We start from the raw sequence: 21,707 nt of genomic DNA on the forward strand, positions 1-21,707 counted from the left end.
TTCTGTCTGTCTTCAGCATTGGGGTGGTTCACAGCCAGCGTACAACCACAACTCTACCTGCAACTCTGGATGAATTCTAGTGATTCTTGATTTAAAGACTATCCAAAGAATTCCAGCAGAACTCCCGATTTGTTCAAAGCCACAAATCTTTCTTAGACACAAAACAATCTTTGTACTAAGTCACTACTGGGTTAAAACCAAAGTTATCTTCTTCGCCTACAGGACTTAAGTGATCACTGAAGCAAACAAGGAATTCAGTAGGGAGACTGTTTACCAACAGTCATGAGACAGTCATGATTGTTCCATGAAAACAGGCCATGGATTTCTTCTAAGCTAATGTCTCACATGCAACACATTTGCTCAAAGATACACTTCATAAACCAATCTACAACTGCTTCCTGATTCCAGATGTATTTGTGGAGATCCACTTGGCAACAGTAAGGTCTTCCCAACACAAAATATTTATCCCAGTTCCTCCATGGTCTTAGTCAGGGCCCTTGAGACTATGGCTTTAAGTGAGTGAGCTCACACATCCTGTGGACTCCTTTCCTTCCCCCAGCTAAGGACACAAAAGGCTGGACCCTGGCCTGCATATCCCAGTCTTGTTATGTATCTCCCTGAACCACCAGCCACTCACACCAGTGCATTCCAGCATCCCAGTGTTCCTCTTGTCCCCATTATTCCATCCATCCATCCTACAATGATGTCCCGTAGCAACTCTGATCATCCAAATCTTACCCGCATCATGGTTGACATCCCAACACCTTTTCTCAGTGCCATGAGCAATTCCCTTAAGCTCTGCTTCAGCCATGCACAGCCCCAATCCAATTTCTGCATGAGCATTCATTCAGGCTAGCTTCATCTTTCTGCCGGTCATACCATGTCCTCACATCTCTTACTGCACTCTTTCCTCAGCATTGAGATCTCACCTTTGGAGTCATCTCTCCCAGACAGCAGAGGGACATTCCCATGCACAGCCCCAATCCAATTTCTGCATGAGCATTCATTCAGGCTAGCTTCATCTTTCTGCCGGTCATACCATGTCCTCACATCTCTTACTGCACTCTTTCCTCAGCATTGAGATCTCACCTTTGGAGTCATCTCTCCCAGACAGCAGAGGGACATTCCCCATAGTTCCAGAGCAGCTCCAGCATCCACACACACCCCTATCAAGAAAAAAAATATAGCATCTGTGTCTTCTAGCATACCGGTGGTAAGATTAACACTAACTCCTGTGCTAAACTACCTTTACTAAGTGGAATGAAAACCTAGCATAAAGCCTCAGAATCTTTCCCATTGTACCTGACCTTTCAGTGGATGACAGACTTTTTGTCTAGAGTGTCCCCTCTGCTTGGTATGCTGAGTTACGATGCTCTAACATGTTTAAATGGCACTCAGTGCGGCAAGAGGAGGATTCTTAATTCTTGAATGAAACTCAATGACATTGAGTCTACCATTCAACATCTATGTGTCAGGTGGATGGTAGAATAGGACTCATTGCACACTCTATGCTGCCTCCAGAGCTTCTGGGCCAAGTGGGAGGGTGGACCCTCTCCATCAAGCCTGAGGCTCGAACTGCAGCCATCTCCTTTACTCCTCCAGGAGGCCATTCACCTGGAGAAACTTAGCTCTACCAAAAGGCCAACAACAAGGATTCCAAGGAGACTGGCTTTGTGCCTACACTGATGAAGCCAAGATCTTTGCTTTTGAAAGACACGTTGAGAAGGTTTTTGTGCTGGGCTTGACCTCAGGGCCTGGGAGTCTCCACTCCATTTCTGGCTCTTTCTTTTGTTTTTGGTATTAAGAGTCTGACTTTCCTGCTCCATGGGGCTGGCACTTCCTTCCTGGGATTTCATCCTCCTGAGCTGACAGGTACAGGGCAGGGCTGCCTATGCCCCTGATCCTGACACTGAAAGCCCAGCAACTACAAGAACCACTGGCCGTGGGGAACCCGAGGGACCAGCCCACTTTCCCGAAGGCCGGAGGGAGGCGAGGCCCCGGTTTTCCCCGACAGGACCAAGATCAAGGCGTACAGGCCCTGGACATGCCTGCCAGAGACTGGATTCCGGGAGGGCACAAAGCAGGCCTCCTGCCCGGCATCTGGGGGCGCCTTCCCCAGTCGCTCGTGAATTACCCAAGGATGGGGCCGTCATCGGCTGTGACCGCACCAGGTATGAGGTGGACGAAAGGATCAACGCTCTCCTCCTACACCTGCATGGGAGAGGCCAGGAAGAAGACTGCCCGCCCTGAGCAGGGTGTGATAAGCCTGGAGACTGTGGGAGAGCCAGCCAGGAAAGCACAGACGCTGGTGGAGATGCACCAAGGAGAACTGCAGGGGCATAAGGGCAGGAAGATAAAGCAAAAGCACCCTCAGAGAGCTCCCAACAGAGATGGTAGAGAGAAGGCTTAGGAGACTCTGGAAAGGGCCCTGGCAGCTGTGCAGCCCTGCAAGTGCCAGCTCCAGGAGACCAGGCAGATGGAGGAGAGAAATTGGCCCTGCAACAGCATGGACCAAACTCCGCAGCCCACAGCCATGGAGGAGGCAATGGAGGCCAGAAGACCTCATAGCCTTCTTCCTTGGACAGCAGTAACTTGTCACAGAAGGTCGTCCAGGATTCAGCATTCTCCCTCCCCTTCCCATAATTTTAAACGTAGTAATGGTCCGTATTTTAAACATTATCATGATCCATTCTTGCTGCTTATGAAAGCTTTCAAAAATGTGTCATTTCACTCCTTTCCACAGTAAGAAACAAGGAATTGGAGGTGGTGTAGAAAGCAGGCTTGGGGTCCTATGGGTATCTTTTCAGAGTCGAGGGTAGTGATTCGTGCTTATCATCCCAGTACTACAGACCCTGAGGGAAGATTCAAAGTTCAAAGCCAGCCTGTGATTCATAGGAAGACTTCATCTCAAACTCAAAACAAATGTTTGTACTTATCAGCTACATTTCTGGCTTTCTATCCACTAGTAGCATTCTGAAGGTAGATCAACCTTTTCACCAGGAATTTTGCCCATCCTAGAGATGGAACTAAGGGCCTGGGCACTATCCTTGAGCTTTCTTAAGGCTAAAACTCTTACCACTTGAGCCACAGAATCACTTACAGCTTTTTTTTTGTATGTTGTATCAGGAAATCAAGCCTATGGATTTGTGCATGAGAGGCAAACACTACCACTAGGCCACACGCTGGGCCCACATTCTTTAGTAATAACTAGTCATTTCCCAATTACTTGGTTTTTACTGTTCTGAAACTAAGTACACTTAGTCTTTGGTTCACCACAAGGAAGTTGATGCAAGAGGCAAATTACTTCTATCCTTCAAATCTGAAATCCTAAGTCTGGTGTTCCTTTGGCTGGCAAATGCATTTCCTTTATCTTCATTCAGGAACTAAGTTAGCCTTGACTGGATAACCAGCTGTCTTTACCTTCAGTCAGTATTGCCTGAAGGATTAACCCCACCGTATTACCCAGGTGCATAGACAACAGGTGAAACACCAGTTATGTGGGGACATGCTTGAAGCAGGTAAGGCAATCTCACCAAAGCCTGGCTGTAAACTTCTGGAATGCCCTCACCTTCCCAGACTTAATAGCATTTTCCATAACCTTAGGCTTCAGAAGACAAACACCAATCCCCCCCCCAGCAAAGACTGCTGCTTCAGGCCATTTCACAATAAAGACTACTTTCCTGGTGAGATGAGTCCTGTCTGTTCTTTCCCCTCTATTTTCCTGACTGGTCAACACTAGGTCTTTTTGATTTCTGTTGACTAGCTGAGAGGTAACATTGAAAAGTCTCCACACTATTAGAGAACTGGGTTTACTGGGAAAATTTGTGGGGTCATTAGGGCCTGAACTTGGCCTCGTGTTTACTATACCAACCCCCATGGTAAGCCTTGCCTCCAACCCACAGGAGTTTCTCATCCCCTCCTCCTTTTGAATTGACCATACACTCCATGTATACAGGGACATCAAGCTTTGGCTCCTCATCACTCTCTCCTCCCACATAGGAAGGTGTTTACAATACTATTGCTTTGTGATTGCCTTTCTGTAACTCCTGTTATCAAACTATTTCACAAAATTATACATTATCCAGTGCACCTCATCTCACAGCCAGCAGGTGTCACTTTGAAAATTTTACAAAGAACATTTTACAAAGGACAAAATAAGAGGTCCCTTGATCAAGTTAGAGGTAGCTTCTAGGGAATTTGTCACTGGTTTTGCCATGATCCTCAAGCCTCCTCTCAGATCTTTGCAAGTATAGTATTGATAGAGTGTGATAGGACACAGTCGCTAAAGCTAGTGTCTATCTGAGAGGAATCACCCATGAACACGGCAGCCCCACTCCCCCTGCCTCATGATCATCAATCACTGGCTCTCAGGGTTCAGTACTTTCCATTTAGATGCCAATTCCAAAAACTTCCAAGCAGCCTAAAGCCTTTGCAGGATGCACAGATTCACATGCAATACCAGAGATTGCATGCCCAAGGCAAAAAAGGCAGTAACAGCTCAACTAAGGCTTGAAGCATCCAAGAGCTGAGAGACTCAGTTGAGCAAACATTGGCAGGAATAGGTTCAACAACACCCTGTTCCCTGCTGACCAGTCCCACTTCACACATGGGAAGGTACAAGTGTCCTGTGTCCATTTCCTACCCGAGGCACCTTTGAGAGTGGCCATTGCTCTACACCTTGCAAACAGATTGAAAAACCTCCTCTACCTCTGCTCAAGTCTACCTCTGCTCAAGTCTAGTGCTCTACTAAAGCCACAGCACCACTTTCAGCTCTTTCTGTTCGTGTGGTACTGAAAAACTGAATCTGGTGCTTCATGTGTGCTAGGCAAGAATTCTTCCTGGTAAGCACATTCCCAACACCTAGGAAAGGTTTTTTTTTTTAATGCATATTAAGCTTACACAATCTTTCTCCTCCTTGAGTCTTACATGGCTGAAAACTTAGATGGCATCTAAACCTTTTAAATTTCCCTGCCTTCTTGAAGACATCAGAATCTTGTGAAAAACTTCCCCATGGAGTCAAGATAACTGTAAAAGTAACAAGTTCGGGGTCTCTTCATGGTAAGCCCATCTAGCCATCAGCTTACTCCACTCCATTTCTCATGAGGAAAAGAAAATACTAGTAAGCAGCTACTTGGCCTCCCTCTTCATGGAAACAAAGGCATACACTGCCTTTCTCTACCTACTGTGCACTTTTTGAAAGAGCTAGGCCTCTACTCATATTCAGATACAGACTGTAGAGAAGACAAAGGAGAAGATCTTCTGAAGCACTGCTAGTAGCTGTAAGGAACCCAAAGCCCTGTTCTATGGGGGAGGAGCTGGAGGAGGCTACCGAATTCTTAGGTACTTCAGGATTTTCCTCCCTGAAACCGCAAGTCTTTACTCCTTGGGAATAAGGACTGGATCTAGTTCTATGAAAACTGAAGCCTAAACACATGGGATATAGAGCAAAAGCTATTCAATCAGGGCTAGGCAAGGGAGTCAGGGCTAATCAGAACCATGAGGAAATACCAAAGATATGTATGAGACAAAGGCAGAGCTCCCATCGACTGGAGATAGTGTCACCATTAATGGACTGTCTTTATCAGGCAGCCTGCTGCCACACTGGACACAGTGTGACCAAAGAGCCAACACTCCACACCATGGAGAAATCCAGGCCACACTGCAGGGTGTCCATACCTGAGCAGATTACACTGGCCACAACAGTAGCACAGCAAGAGCTCAATGTCTTTACCTTCAATTGAGAAAAGGAAGATGAAGCAGAAGCATGTGAATTTTTGTCCCAACAAAGCCTTTCAATTGGAGCGCTTCTTAGGCCATCCTTTGAATTTCGTTAGGGGAAAAAAAATCCCTCTCTTCCACCACTTACTGGAAGGTAGTTACCTTTTAGTAACACCAAGGCTTTTAAGTTCTGATCCCTAATGTGAGTTAAGGACAGCAGCTTAGGCTATGATGGAGATCCAAACTCAAATCCTGATTGCACCCAATGGTTTAGAACTGAGCCTCTAATGTAAAAAGGACCAAGAACACACAGCCAGTGCATATGAAGTACTCAAATGGTCTAAGGACAGAAGACTGACCTCTTGGATGAAGCATAAATATCAGGGGCAGATTGGGATACAATCTTGGCTGTAGTACTTGGCTTTGTCACACCACCATGCAGAGCCTCACACAGCAGGGCAAGACAGGAACAGTGGTTGCAATATACCACTCATGAGAATTCAATGTGCAAAGGCAAAGGGCTAGGGAAAGGAACAACAGAAATCACCCCTAGTGGTAGAACAGATTGATTGAGGAAGTATAGAACACAGGCTAAGGCCTCACGGTCTATCGAATAAGCTTTGTTAGCTTCAACCAGTTAGGTCTCCACTAAGTCTTACTGTTCAGTTAATACTCATCTGCCTATGAGTGACAATGAGAACTTTAGTGGCTGTTCAAGACTGTCACACTGTTGAGGAAGCACAGCCGATTAAAGTTGTACTTTTACTGCAGTAAATGCAATTATCCTCAAAACCAACTTATGTGGGTGGCTCCTAAAACTTTAGAATTAGAAGTCTATGTAGAACTGGAGGCAGGTGTTGGGAGGTTCACTTGTTTTCCATAACCCTGGTCAGCTGCTTAACTGGAAAGGTTTACAGAGAAGCCCTGGGCGGGATTCAGCAAACAATTCCATCAGGCTTAAAAACCATTTCCACAAAGAGCTTGTTCAAGAGGAAAATGTTTTCTGCAGGATCTAGAATCAGAGAGGACATGAACAGAAATGGTAAGGGTGACCAGCAGGAGGAGCTCCCCTGAAGAGCAGCACTCACACCTTGTTCCCCATTCTGGCTATAGTACAACGGGGGAGGAGTGCAGAGAGCAGAGCCTGCCATTTCTCCTTTTGGTTCCCCCTGAAGGTCCCAAGACCACAGATCTGTCACACAATTCTCACCTATTCCGTTGGCATGAGCAACTGAGTCAGAGGACAAGTTAGGTCTTGCAGAGGATAACCGTCAAGTCCTCATTACCTGACTTGGGCATCTAAAGCAAACCTAGGAGATGCATGCACTGCCAATTCCCTCTCAAGATTCAAAATCAGCTTCAAATTGCCTAAAGCATTCTATACTCAGTGTTGGAACACACGCAGTTTTTTGCTTTGGAATAAATGCCTGAGAAAAAGGTCCTGTATTCCTCGCAACAAACATGTGACATACACTACACTTAAGCCACTAGCTTTAGACTGGGGTGTCAGGAATAGGCTGGGAAGGAAAAGCACAGGAGACAACCAAGCAGGAGTCAAGCTTTAGAGGCCTTCATGGTCAGAAAGGAGCTCTGTAGCACAGCTGGAGACTAAGGTTCAGACCGCTCTGGCTATAATGAAGGCCTGGTGGTGATGCAATTAAATTGGTCAGGACAATGAAGCTCAGAGGAGTTGGAGCTGGCAATGTCTGGGCTCAAACTAGGCACTAAAGGTGGACTTTCAATGTGACTGGATTTGGCAAAGACTTGAACATCAGTGCAGTGTGGGGTAGAAGGCTAAATGCACAGACGAATCTTCTGATGAAGTTAATATACAAATGGGCAATTCTACTGGTAAACAACTTGATTATCCACTTCCAGTAATCCTAATTCTCCTGGTTTAAAGTCAGTTTTAAGTTGGAGGTAGCTACATTTCTGGCCATTTCAATTAGAAACAGATATTAGAATGAGACCTCAAGGAAGTCAGCAGTAAGAGAGAAAATACAGTGTGGTTTCACATGGCTGGCTTTAAGACAGCTACTTAAAAAAATGTCCATCAATGGATTAAAGGATGTTGAAGTCAACTGATTAAAGAGTTAGAGACTCAAGAACTCAAGAGTAGGCTGGCTTCAGCTGACTCCAAGCCCCACAGATGAGACCATTCAACTAAGACTGCCCCTCGGGACAGAGCCTGAGGAATAGGCTGGCAGGCCTTCCACGAACTGAGATTGTTCTGCCAGCTGCCTTATTTGTTGTTTTTAGGTACAAGTGTTTTTAGGTGTTTTACTGCTGACAGCAGTCTGCCCTTTTTACCCAAACACTAACTTAGGAAGTTGAGCTGAAAGTTCAAGCCATAGTGCCCAGAATCCTGCCAAAGATTGAAAAATCTGTTTTGTTGTCACTTCCGGTAGCTCCAACAAACTTGATGTACACCCATGAAGCTGGTGCCATATGGTTCCTTCTGAGTCCTGATCACAAGAACAGGTAGAGTAGTAGCACTTTTCTCTAACAGTCTCAACAAGGCCAAAGCCCTCATTTCACAGTGGTTGAAAATACATCCCTTCCCCTCCTACACTTGTAGAACTCATTCTGTACAACGATTTAAGCTTTTTGCTACTGGCCTCCCTTCACAGATCTTCATGTTATCACTGGAATGGGCTGTGGTATCACTCAATGCTCAGGGTAAACGGGAAGTTCACTAAAAAAGTAGGAACACTGACTTCTACGGGTTTCTAATTTCAAGTGTGAGGATGAGGAGAGATGACTGCCCAGTCTCAATGAGAAATAGGAAATACTTAGGAAACAGGTCAATTTTTTCTTTTTAGTACTAGGTAGGTAATTCAGAGGCTCTGAAGGCAGCAGCTGTGTGCAGCCCTTTCATGTTGGTAAGCCAGAATGAGAAAGGAGAGGTGATTCATGGAGGGCAGGCAAATTTGACCCAACACCTGGGACCTACCACATAGCTCAAGGGTAGTCTAAGAACTAGTTTTACTTTGTTAAACATGGTGCCCATATAGGGTTTAAATTACCACCAACAGAAGACCACCAGGGCTTCTACTAAGTTAAATCATGCACCCTACAGGAATCACATGGTCCACACCCCAGCTGAGCCTAGGGAAAAGCAGAGGGAAAGCTTTTTTCTGCAGACTAGGTGACAGCCCAGGGAGCCAGTCACTCTTGACATGTCAGAGTTAGAATATGGAGTTAACAGAATATTCTAGGCTAGACAGTGGGAGGAGAAGTTCAGGCTAAGCCCTCCCAGGCACCCCACACTCCAGGTTTCCCAGCTTGGGTTTCAAGTAGCTTTTCAGGAAGCCTGCCACAGGCGTCTCAGGGTTTGCATCCCACACTGACAGGTGAGGTGCGCATCCCCTGCCTGCCTGGGTCCACTGCGAGGAGGCCTTCCCATCACTCCTAGCTTAGGAAGAAGCCCGCTCCCCCAATGCCCCGTTTTCTTAACACCCCCATACCCTTTGCTTCCAGATTGCTTTTCTCCAGAAAAAAATGTTTAGAGAAAGAAGAAAGACCTGGCCCCAGGAATAGCTTATTTCTAACATGTTTGCTTCAGAGAAAGGAGTGGGAAGGAGGAGTATTTCTTGGTTTTTCGTAAAAATCTGAGGCAAAGGCCAGACCGTCCCCCTGTGGTGGAAACCCTGCTCCAAGAAACCTTGGAGAAGTCTCCGGCACCCCCTAAACGCCAGCTGGAAAACAGGGAGAACTGACCAGGCCGACTTGGGAAGCAGCTCCAGACATCAAGGGCTGCTCAGACCTTTTAACTGTGAGGGGTACCGCGTCATTTCCGGGGCGTGGCCGACACAGGGAGGGGCGTGGCCGCGCAAACTCCCTGGGCCGCAGCCCTCTAGCCCAGAACTTGACTAAGTATGGTACATTGAAATACGATACAAACACAGTCATGGTCTCTAGTCTCCCAGGAGGGCAGCCAACTTGCAATGATTGCAGACACCAGCTCTTCCAAGAGGGAACGGGGATTTCAGGGAGAGGGGCCCCTGGGGGGAAAGTTGCTGAAATCCTGGCTGCTTGGCAAAAGAAGAACAGGTGAAGAGGTTGTTTTGCCTGCCTGTGCTGGGGCTTGAGTTCCAACGCCTGGCCGAAGCCGGATCTGTTGAAGTCTACAAGACTCCCAGTGGAGCCTCAGCTCCGTTTCCTGCCTTTTCTTTTGTTGCTGTGTTTGTGATTGTGCTTGGAGGTAGGATGAATTCCAGGTGTGGTCAGCCGGCCCAGGCCTGGGCCTCCTGGAAGGGGGAGAGGAAGTGGAGGAGCGGCCTGGAGAGGCCCAGCAGGCTTTAAAAGGAGAAGGCAGGGCCTGGACATGCATTCCTTAGCTGTGGATTGTGGAGCAAGGTAGCTTGGAGCCCAGCAGAAGCAGATCTGCAGACGGAGGACCCAGAAAGGCAGCGATAGAGGTGAGTCTTTCCAAGAGCAGAAGGGATGGAGGCTGAGAACAGGGGGTTCAAGCTTTTGATCAGAGGCAGTTATTGAGAAGAGGCGAAACCACCCAGGAAAAGAGGGGATTCCAGGCTCTACTCAGATTCGTTGGTGAGGAGCAGGGAAATCCTCCCTGGGACAGAGGGGCTGGTCAAGGCTGAGGCCCAGGGGTTACAGCCTTTGCTCAGAGGCAGTGGTTCAGGAACAGCGAGACATCCCAGGAAGAGGGGCTTCCTGCATCTTCTCAGAGTCAGTAGTGAAGAGCAAGGAAATCCCAGCATAAACAGAGTGTGTGGCAAAGGTGAGGCCCGGGGGTTCCAGACTTTGCTCAGGGGCCCTTGTTGAGGAGCAGTGAGACCTCCCAGGAAAACAGGGGATTCCAGGCTCTACTCAGAGTCGGTGTTGAGGAGCAGGGAAATCCTCCCTCGGACAGAGGGGGTGGTCAAGGCCGAGGCCCTTTGGTTCCAGCCTCTGATCAGAGGCAGTTGTGGAGAAGCAGCGAGACTTCCCAGGAAAACAGGGGGTTCCAGGCTCTACTCAGAGTCAGTGGTGAGGAGCAGGGAAATCCTCTCGGGCACAAAGTGTGTGGTCAAGGCTGAGGCCCGGGGCTTCCAGCCTTTGCTCAGAGGCAGTGGTTCAGGAACAGCGAGACATCCCAGTAAGAGGGGCTTCATGCACCTTCTCAGTCAGTTGTGAAGAGCAGGGAAATCCGACCAGAAACAGAGTGTGTGGTCGAGGCTGAGGCGCGGGGCTTCTAGCCTTTTCTCAGAGGCAGTTGGAAGGAGCAGCAAGACCTCCCAGGAGAAGAGGAGGGGGGTTGCAGCCTCTTCTCAGAGGCAGCTGTGAGGAGCAGAGCAGGGCTCCATTTCTTACCCCGTGGGACACTTTAGCATCCACCCGTCACCATGGAAGCTTCACCTGAAGAAGTTGTGTCCAAGAAAACAAAGGTGCGCCGGAGGAAGCAGGATGGAGCTGCACACCCCATGGCACCAAGACCCGCCTGGGCACCTGAAGGCCAAGGTGGATTCTCAACCTCCTTTGGCAGCCCCATAGGGCTCCCGGCCGCAGGCAGCATGTTCGAGGTGTACACCTTGCGCCTCATCCTCGAGTCAAACTATGACGGGAAGGTGCAGGAAATAGGCCTGGGTGGCCCAGTGACGGACGTGCAGCCACTCTCCTGGTCCCAGCACCTGACTTGCCAGATCCAGCGCATCAATTTTAGCCAGGACTGTAGCTGAAAGGAGGAGCAGGAGGGGCAGGGGCAGGGGGATCGGGCAGGGGAGGGGGAACAGGAATGAGAGGGCAACAAGTTACAAGACCAGGAAGCCCCCGCAACCTATCCACCTTCCTTATGGCCTTGGGACTCGGTGAGGCACAAGTTGAGAGGTGCCCTGACAGAGGTGTGTGTGCTCCACGATGTCCTCAGTATCGCCAGGGAGCAAAAATGGATGGCTCTCGATCCAGTCTGTCAGCCAGCGACTGCCAAGCAGAGTCGGCAGCAGGCAATGTGGCTGCTCTCTAAAAGGAAGGCGCTGGCTGGAGCCGCACAGATCCTCTTCAAGGGGGCGCAGAGACTGACCGCATCAGCCTCCGCCAACCAGCCCGACCATCCACCGAGAGACTTCAGCTCGGAGCTGCTCAGATTAAGGCAACACTGGAAACTTGGCAACGTTGGGGAGAAAATTCTTGGAGATCTGAGCTACAGGAATGCGGGATCGCTATTTCCCCATCTTGGGACCTTCCAAGTCATCCCAAACATAGGCCCAGAGCAGGAGTGGCAGCTACCTCAAGACTCCTGCCCCCTTGACGTGCACATCCCTAGTGATTTAGACAGATCTGCATACATTGAGCTCTTTTCTGAAGCGGGCTTCACACATACTGGATCTGGGCAAGGCTCGCCTCTTCAGGCAATCTCTGCCACAACCCACAGCGCACTGCCCACCTTGGCAGACAAAATTAGAAGCAGCGCAGAACGTCCTCCTGTGCAAAGAGATTTTCTCCTTGCTCGCTAGGGAAGCGGTCCAGAAGAAGTCACCCATCCCTCACGTCGTGGTGAACAACCAGATTCTCACTCAGCCCTTCGTGGGCGTGCACTTCTCCATTTCTCTGTGCCATGCCCCATGAGACAAGCCAGCCCCCACAGCAGCCACCGAGGAGCCGGGGTCCCAGGAGCACCTGCACATACTGGAGCATAACCTCCACCTGCTCATTCGACAGTTTCATCAGCAGACCCTGACTTCCATGGCCATGCCCCATGCGGCAAGCGCCCCGTCCGGCCCCAAGAGAGTGAGACTCTCGGGTCCTCCCACTTGGGACAGAAAGCAAATGGATGCCTCCCGCTCTAGCCAAGGCATTCGGGAAAAGATCCTTGGTCAGGCCAAGCATACTTTCCTGAGGAGCACCACAGCTGCCACCATCAACAGCTTGGCAAGCCGCATGGAGGATCCTCAGCTCCAGGCCCACTGGTCCCCCATCAGCGATGCTTACGAGTCCTCAGTGAAAGTGCGGGTCACGTCCCAGGGCTACGAGCACCTGTGCCAGTCCAGCCAGCTGCAGTTGAACGTCGGAGCGGAGCAGATCTGAGCTTTGCACCGAGATGGGAGGGTGTTCACACTGTCTCACGAGGAGGAGGAGCTGCGGCATTTCCTTCTGGGTCACAAGTGTGAGCATCAGGTGCAGGCAGTTCAGAAGCTGGCCAAGGTCCTGGGCTGGCATGTCCTGAGCTTCGGTCACCACGTGGGTCTGGGGCCCCTAGAGAACACTGGCAATGCCTCCACCTTCACCATGGCCTCTCCCACTGGCCACCACACTCTCTGGCTCCGCACCAGGCCCGACAGCGGCAGCAGGGTCCTGGTGCAGTTTCCCCGGTCCCAGGGCCAAGGCCTGGCCGACAGCAACACCATGCAGGATGCCAAGTGGGATCATCTCCGCAGCCCCTTCAGACAAGTCCAGTGGGATCAAATGCCGGGCCGCAACTTGGTCCACAAAATGGAGCTGCTGATGTCTACGCTCAGCCCTCGACGCCTCTGATGCTTGCAGACCTCTGATGCTTGCAGACCGGGGCTCCACATCTTGGGGGAGCACCAGGAAGAAGACCCCTTCCGCCAGATTCACCTGGAGAAGAAAAGACTCATCTCATGGCAAAAAAGGGACAGCTGTGGCAACTATGGTTTCTAGTCTCATAGGCGGGCAAAAGAAAAGGTGAGGAGGGTTGTGTTACCTGCCTGTGCTGGGGCTTGAGTTCCGAAGCCGGATCTGTTGAAGTCTCCAAGACTTCAAGTGGAGCCTCAGCTCCGTTTCCCCCCTTTTTTGTTGCTGTGGTTGTGATTGTGCTTGGAGGTAGGATGAATTCCAGGTGTGGTTGGCTGGCCCTGGCCTGGGCCTCTCGGAAGGGGGAGAGGAAGTGGAGGAGTGGCCTGGAGAGGCCCAGCAGGCCTTAAAAGGAGACGGCAGGGCCTGGACATGCATTCCTTGGCTGTGGTTTGTGGAGTGAGGTAGCTTGGAGCTCAGCAGGAGCAGATCTGCAGATGGAGGCCCCAGAAAGGCAGCGATAGAGGTGAGTCCTTCCAGGAGCAGAAGGGTGATTGAGGCTGAGTCCCGGGGGTTCTAGTCTTTGCTCAGGGGGAGTTGTTGAGGAGCAGTGAGACCTCCCAGGAAAGCAGGTGGTTCCAGGCTCTACTCAGAGTCAGTGGTGAGGAGCAGGGGAATCCTCCCAGGCACAGAGGGGGTGGTCAAGGCTGAGGCCCTTGGGTTCCAGCCTCTGATCAGAGGCACTTAGTTGTTGAGAACCAGCGAGACTTCCCAGGAAGAGGGGGTTCAACCTGTCTCTTCTAAGAGGCAGTGGTGTGGAGCCGGAAAATCCTCCCTGGTGGAGAGGGGTTGGTCAAGGCTGAGGCCCAGGGTTTCCAGCCTTTGCTCAGAGGCAGTTGTTTCTTTTTCATGTATTTTTTATGATACCCTTTTTCATGTCTTTGTCCCCATTTCCCTCCCCCACCCCCACCCCTCATCTTTTCCCCCCTTCCCTATCCAATTTCAAATAACCAAATACAAATATATCCAATATATCATAACAAAGTAAGATACTGTAACAATATGAGATAATCAACGGATAGCAAATGAGATGAGAGATAACATAGTACCTTAAGGACAACAGTCACTCATGATAAGGCTTTTGTTTCTATATCCTGGAGATCCTTACATAAGGCCATATAGTATGATGCTAAATGAATCTAGGTTTTGCTCTATTTCAAATCTCACACACAGTTGTTCAGAAGAGGCGAGACTTCCCAGGAAGAGGGGCTCCTGACTCTTGTCATAGGCAGCGGTAAGGAACAGGGAAATTGGATTAGGAAGAGATGGATTGTTCAAGACTGAGGCCTGGTTGTTCCATCGTCTCTGGGTGGCCGTGGTGAGGAGCAGGGAAATCAGCCCAGGAACAGAAGGGGTGGTCAAGGTAGAGGCCAGCCTTTGGGTCCAGCATTTGATTAGAGGCAGTTGTTGCAGTGAAGGGACTTGTGCTAGGAAATGGGGGTTTCTGCATCTTCTCAGTGGCAGTGGTGAGGAGCAGGCAAATTGAACCTGGAACTGTGACTGTGGTTGAGTCTGAGGCCCCAGGTTTCCTGCCTCTGTTCAGAGGCAATTGCTCTACCTCACATGAAAGAGGTTTTTGTTTTGTTTTGTTTTTTTTCTCCAGTCCTGGGCTTGAACTCAGGGCCTGAGCACTGTCCTTGGACTTTCTCAAGGCTAGAGCTCTACCACTTGAGCCTCAGCACCACATCCAGCTTTTTTCTATGTATGTGGTACCAAGGAATCGAACCCGGGTCTTCGTGCATGCTAGGCAGGCACTCTACCACTAGGCCAAACTCCCAGCCAAAAGAGGGTTTTTTTGAGCTGTAAGTATATTTTAGATATGAAGCATTGGTCTGTTGTACGGTTAGTGAAGAACTTCTTTCCTGCTGTGGGCCTTTTATTTAACTTGCTAGCTATGTCCTTTGCCATACAGAAGCTCATCATTTTAATGCAGCCCCATTTGTCCAAATTTTCTTTAATGTGTTGTGTTTCTGGGTTTTTATTTAGAAAGTTTCCACCTGTGCCAAGGAGCCCTAGTGTATCTACTTGTAAAGTTTTTAGTGTACCTGTTTTTACCTTGAGGTCTTTGATCCATTATCAATTAATTCTGGCACAGGGTGAAATAGGTTACTTTAGCTATCTGCAGATGCTAACCAGCTCTGTCAGCACCACTTGTTGAAGAGGCTGTCTTTCTTCCATTCTAATTTTCTGACTCCTTTATCAAAGATTAGGTGGCCATAGATGTATGGGTTGATTTCTGGGTCTTCAGTTCTATTCCATTGTTACTCTGGCCTGTTCTTGTGCTGGTACCAGGCTGCTTTATTTACTACAGCTTAGTAATAGAGTCTAAAGTTTAGTATTGAAATTCCTCCTGGGCTGTTTTTTTGCTAAGAAATGGTTTTGCTGTATGGGGTCTTTTATTATTCCATATGAACTTTTGGATTGCCTCTTCTATTTCTTTAAATAATGACATTGGGATATTGACGGGTATTGCATTGAATTTGTCGATAGCCCTTGGCAAGGTCGCCATTCTCCCGATGTGAATTCTTCCCATCCAGGAGCATGGGAGGTTTTTCCATTTCTGCAGTTTTGCTTTAATTTCCTTTTTCTTTTTCTGATTTTTTAAAGTTATAAAGTTCCTATACATTCTTAATTCTTTTTTTTTTGCACTGCACCATTTATTTCACAGGATTATTTCACAACATTATTCACAATAGCTAAAATATAGGAAATAAAAACTAAATGCCTGCCAATAGAATAATTGTTAACACAGACTCATACACACACCCACGCATGTGTGCGTGCACACACACACACACACACACACACACACACACACACACACTCTTCACCTGGAATATACAATGCAATCTAACTTTGGAATCTCAAAATGTTAGTAACATTTTTAGTTAATTCTTAAGGACTGTATTTTCTTTGAGGCTATTGCAAAAGGAGTTGCTTTCCCGATTGCTTCTTGGCTCCTCATGTTGTTTGTATACAGGAAGGCAGTTAATTTTATACCTTGCTACCTTTGTGATGTTTCAGATCAGCTCAAGCAATTTGGGAGTGGAGTCTATTGATCTTTAGATTCAGAATCATGTCATCTGCAAAGAGGGAAAGTTTCACTTCCCCTTTCGCTATTTGGATCTCTTTTATGTTTGCTTCTTGCCTATTGCTCTGGCTAGGAATTTTAATACTGTGTTAAAGTGGAGAGAGTGGGCATCCTTGCATCATTCCTGATTTGAGGAAATGGCTTTAGCTTTTTGCCATTAGGTATAAGGCTAGCTGTGGGTTTCTCATACACAGCCTTTATTTTTTTATATTTTTATTGTAATTAATAGAAGGGTTACATTATATTCTCCAGACAGAGGTACATTACTTCACATTGATCCTTTATTTTTTATAAATTTTTATTGTAATTAATAAAAGGGTTACATTATATTCTGCAGATAGAAGGTGCATTACTTAACAAACATTGATACGCTTTCTCATGTCTTGGTCCCCATTTCCCTCCCCCCACCCCGCCCCTCATCTTGATTTCCTCCCTTCCCTATCCGACTTCAAATAACCAAATACGCATATATACAATATATCAGATAAGCAGGATACACAACCTTCATTATACTGAGGAATGTTCCATGGATTCCTAGTTTCTCTAGAGCTTTTAGCATAAAGCGGTGTTGTATCCTGTCAAATGCCATTTCTGCATCTGTGGAGACAATCATATGATTCTTGTCCTTGCTCCTGTTGATGTGATGAATTATATCAATTTGGCTGCATTGAACCAACTTTGCATCCCTGTGATGAATCCTGTTTGATCACAGTATGTAATTTTTTTGATGAGTTGCTGAAGACGGTTGGCTAGAATTTTGGTGAGATGATTTGCATCAAGATTCAAAGAAATGGGCCTATATTTCTTTGAGTCCCTGTCTGGTTTTAGGATGAGGGTTATGCTGGCTTTGTACCACGAGTTTGGCAAAGAGTTTTCCCTTTCAATTTCATTGAAGAGCCTGAGTATTGGTGTGAGTTCTGCTTTGAAGGCCATACAGAATTCAGCTGCTGTGAATCCATCTGGCCCTGGGATTTTCTTGGATGGGAGATCTCTTACTGCCATTTCTATTTGAGTACTTGAAATAGGCCCATTTAGCTGGATGGGGTCTTCTTGCTTCAGTTTGCGTATGTTAATAGTGGCTAGAAATTCATCCATCTCTTCTAGATCCTCAAATTTGTTGGTGTAATGGTTTGAAAAGTATTCCCTTATGATGCTCTGGATCTTGGTAATTTCCAGTCTTGTCCATGATTTTGTTTATTTGGGTGCACTCCCTCCTTTTTTTGGTAAGATTTGTTAAGGGTCTGTCAACTTAGTTCTTTGAAAAAATTAGCAAACTCCTTGTTTTGTTGTTTTTTCTATGGTCTTTTGGTCTCTCTTTAATTCTGCTTTGATTTTAATAATTTTCTTCCTTGTACTGGAATTGGGATTGGTTTGTTGCCCTTTTTCCAAGAGCTTAAGGTGCATCATTAAATTGTTGGTTTGTGTTGTTTCCAATTTGTTGATGAAGGCACTCAGAGATATAAATTTTCCTCTGAGTACTGCCTTTGCTGTGTCCCAAAGGGCTGGTATTTTGTCTTCAGTTTGGTAAAATTCCATAAACTGTTGAATTTCTGCTCTGATCCCCTCCATGACCCCCTGATGATTCAACAATGTGTTGTTCCATCTCCATGAATTACAGGGTTTTCCTTTGAGGAGTTAGTGTTCAGTTCCAATTTGATGTCCTTGTGGTCTGAGAGAATGTAGGGAATAGTTTCAGTGTTTCTGAATCTGCCCAGATTTGCTTTATGCCCTAAAATGTGGACTATTTTAGAAAATGTTCCGTTCCATGCCATGCTGAAAATAACATATTCTGGTGTATCTGGTGGAATAACCTGCAGATGTCTGTTAAATCTAGTTCGTCTATATAATTGTTAAATGCTGAGGTTTCTCTGAGTTTTTGCCTGGTCGATCTATCCATAGATGAGAGTGGTGTGTTAAATTCACCAACAATCACTGTGTTTGGATCTATGTGTGGTTTTAGTGCAAGTCAAGTTCGCTTGATGAAGTTGGGTGCAGTGGAATTTTTTGTGTATTTAGGATGCTTATGTTCTCCTAAAAGAGAGATCCATTTAGTACTATGTACTAACCTTCTTTGTCTCTTCTCACTAATTTTAGTTTGAAGTCTATTTTATCTGATAAGAGGGTGGCAACTCCAGTCTGTTTATAAGGGCCGTTAGCTTGATAGATTTTATTCCAGCCTCTCACTCTCAAAATATGTTTGTTTTTGAGGCAAGATGTCTCTTGAAGATAGCAAAATGATGGATCTCGCTTTTTGATCCCACTAGACAGTCTATGCCGTTTGACTGGAGAGTTGAGTTTATTGATATTGAGGATTAGGATTGAAAAATATTTACTAGTTCCTGCCATTTTTAAAAAAATTTCTTTAGGGCCTGTGGTTTATCGGATCTTACAGTCATTAATGGGTTTGATTTTTAGGTGCTGTTTTTCTGTCAGGAACATGTTTGTGTTGATATTCAATGTGTAGAACATCTTTGAGAACTGGCTGTAATGCTGGTTTGGTTGATATGTATTGGTGCAACTTTTATTTGGAGTGGAAGGTTTTTATTGTTCCCTCAGTTATGAATGAGCTTAGCTGGGTATAATATTCTTGGTTGGTAGTGATTTTTCTGTAGAATATGATATACATCCCTCCAAGGTCTTCGTGTTTGCATTGTCTCTGCTGAGAAATCTGTGGTTATTTTGATTGCTTGGCTTTCCTCTGTAGGTGATTTTTCTCTTCTCCCTGGTTGCTTTTAGGATCCTATTCTGATCTCTATTGATCCTGCATGGATTATAATGTGGTGGTGGGACGTCCTTTCCTGGTCAGGTCTGTTTGGAGTTCTAAAAGCTTCTTGTATCTGGATGTGCCTGCCCTTCTGGATATTTGGGAAGGTCTGAGATTATTCCCTGAAGTGTATTTCCAAAGCCACTGACCTGTTTCTCCAGGCCCTCTGCTAGGAGAGTCCAATGTTTGTACTGATTACTACAAATGAGGGGAACCATTGAGCCTATGTTCCTTTGGATCTGGCTTACTTCACTTAATATGGTTTTTTCCAAGTATTTCCATTTCCTTACAAATGGGGCGATGTTCTGATGGTAGCAGAGAATTTCATTGTGTATAAATACATTTTGTTGATCCAGTCATCAGCTGAGGAGCATCTAGGTTTGTTCCATATATTTGCTATGGTAAATAGTGCTGCAATGAATACCCTTGTGCTACTGTCTTTACCCAAATGTCCACAAACAAGACTAAATGCCAAGGAGTGGGATTGCAGGGTTATAAGGGATCTCTGTTGAGTCTTGAGGAATTATATTGCTTTCCATAGTGGTTGGATGAGTTTACACTCCCACCAAATCTCCTGTCCACATCCTGGCCAGCCTCTGTTAAATTTATTGATAATGGCCATTATAACTGGAGTGAGGTATAATCGCAAAGTTGTTCTGATTTACATTTCTTTTATGGCTACAGATGTGGAGCATTTCTTCATGTGTCTGTAGGCCACTCATATTTCCTCTTCAGAGATGACAAAATGAGAAGCAGTTTCAAAGGTCCTTCTTTGGTGGCCCCATAGGTTTTTGGAAGATTCTCAGCCTCCTTTGGTGGCCCTGTAGGTTTCCTGGCCAAGGTATGTTTGAGCCGCCAGTGCCCTTCACCAGTGAGTCAGACTTATACCCAAAGTGTACAAAATTGGTCTGGATACCACTGAGCCTCCCCTTCTGAGAGAGGAGAAGTTTGAAATGTCATACAGTTGTGGATGAACACTAATGGGAAATAAAGTACTTTTAGGCAGTGAAACTGAAAAGGGTTGTCATTTGCTTTAAAATAGCCTTTCATGGTAATGTCCACTCAAGTATGGGGTTCAAACTCTTAAGGGGTCAAACTCTTCAGGAAGTCAGGCACCAAGGAATCACGCCTGGGATCCTAGGTACTCAGGAGTTGGGACTTGTGAGAATCCCAGTTCAAAGGAATCCTGAGCAGGAAAAGGCCATGAGGTTCCCTATCTCCAATTAACCACAACACAATCAGGAGCAGGGCTGTGGCCTCAAGGGGTAAAACCCCTGCCTATAGGGAAAGAGCCAAAAGAGCATGGGCTCCAGGTTCAAACTTCACAACTGCCACTAGAGACACAAATATATAATTGGAAAAAAAAACAAAACAAAACAATCCATGTGTCTCGATATTGCTGGCTTGAACCTAGAATACTATAAGTAGTTGCAGAACTGAGGAATGCAGTGCAAAGCCAAGCAAGGCAAGAAAGTTCACAAGACTTTTTTTTCATATATTTTTATTGTAATTAATAGAAGGGTTAGATTATATTTGCCAGATAGAAGGTGCATTAATTCACATACAATGATACCATTAATTCACATACAATGATACTCTTTCTCATGTCTTGGTCCCCATTTCCCTCCCCCCACCCCCAACTCTAATCTTGTTTTGCCCCCTTCCCTATCCAATTTGATTGCTAATCGCCAAACTGTGTCCCTTGTGCCCCAGTTTCCCATGTGTAAGTCCCTGACAGCCTGCCACCAGCACTGAGATTTTAACATTCTGCAGACTGTGACTTCAGTGGTGTTGGTGGTCTGAGTTCAGAATATTGTCTGTGGGCTCCCTCCCATGCCTTCCTGCATTCCAACACTGCTCATGAGCCAGGAGTTGCGTTCCTTCCCAGCCCTTGGGGCTGTCCACCTGGCTGTGATGATCCAGGGTTGGGTGTTCACAGGGTCTCCTTCCTGGGATTTGCCTGCCTTGCTCCACAGCTGATGTCTTTGCTGGGCAAGATGCTCCCAGCAGAGATCAGAGTTGGTCAAGTGATGGGAATCTGTTCTGTTACAATCCAGTCTTGTGCCTGTGGCCCACTGACCCTGCCTGGCTCTCAGGAAAACTTCACCCTTGACCTTATCTTAATCCCAAACAGAACAGAATAAAGAAATTCCAAAGTACTCACCCTTGAATGTACAGAAACCTAAAACCCTCTCCACTCTCACTCCTTGTTTCTCTGACCCTGCTGGGTATTACATGGAGTCCCTGTACAGCCAAAGCCTGTTCAAGTCTGTTGAGGTCACTTCCTCCTATCATCCACTTTTGCTTTCCCTAAGAGTGAGGATCACTGCTAGGAAGAAGACTAGTTGGAGACTAGTGTGCCAAGTTGAGGGGCCAGCATCCAATTGGACCCAAAAGCCTATTTGTGCCCCCTGTGATAAGGTGCCACCACAGCATAAATGGTTGCACCCAGGTAGTCTTAAAAGCTATTTCCATCAGCCATATATGCAATATCCCCACCCATAGTGCCAGTAGTCTGCCTTGCATGGTTTACTGAGAGGCAGGGGTACATGGGGAGGTTTGTATGCCTTGCATGGTTTACTGAGAGGCAGGGGTACATGG

The 21,707-nt window shown here is 46.8% G+C and overlaps 1 pseudogene; it reads left to right on the top strand.

Annotated features, from left to right (window-relative positions):
- The first annotated feature begins 11,066 nt into the window (after positions 1 to 11,066).
- Positions 11,067 to 13,191, top strand: LOC150055978 (mediator of RNA polymerase II transcription subunit 17 pseudogene; annotated as a pseudogene).
- Positions 13,192 to 21,707: the final 8,516 nt, after the last annotated feature.

Source organism: Megascapheus bottae, chromosome 13, assembly GCF_031878675.1.
Source record: "Megascapheus bottae isolate mThoBot1 chromosome 13, mThoBot2.hap1, whole genome shotgun sequence".
NCBI lineage: Eukaryota > Metazoa > Chordata > Mammalia > Rodentia > Geomyidae > Megascapheus > Megascapheus bottae.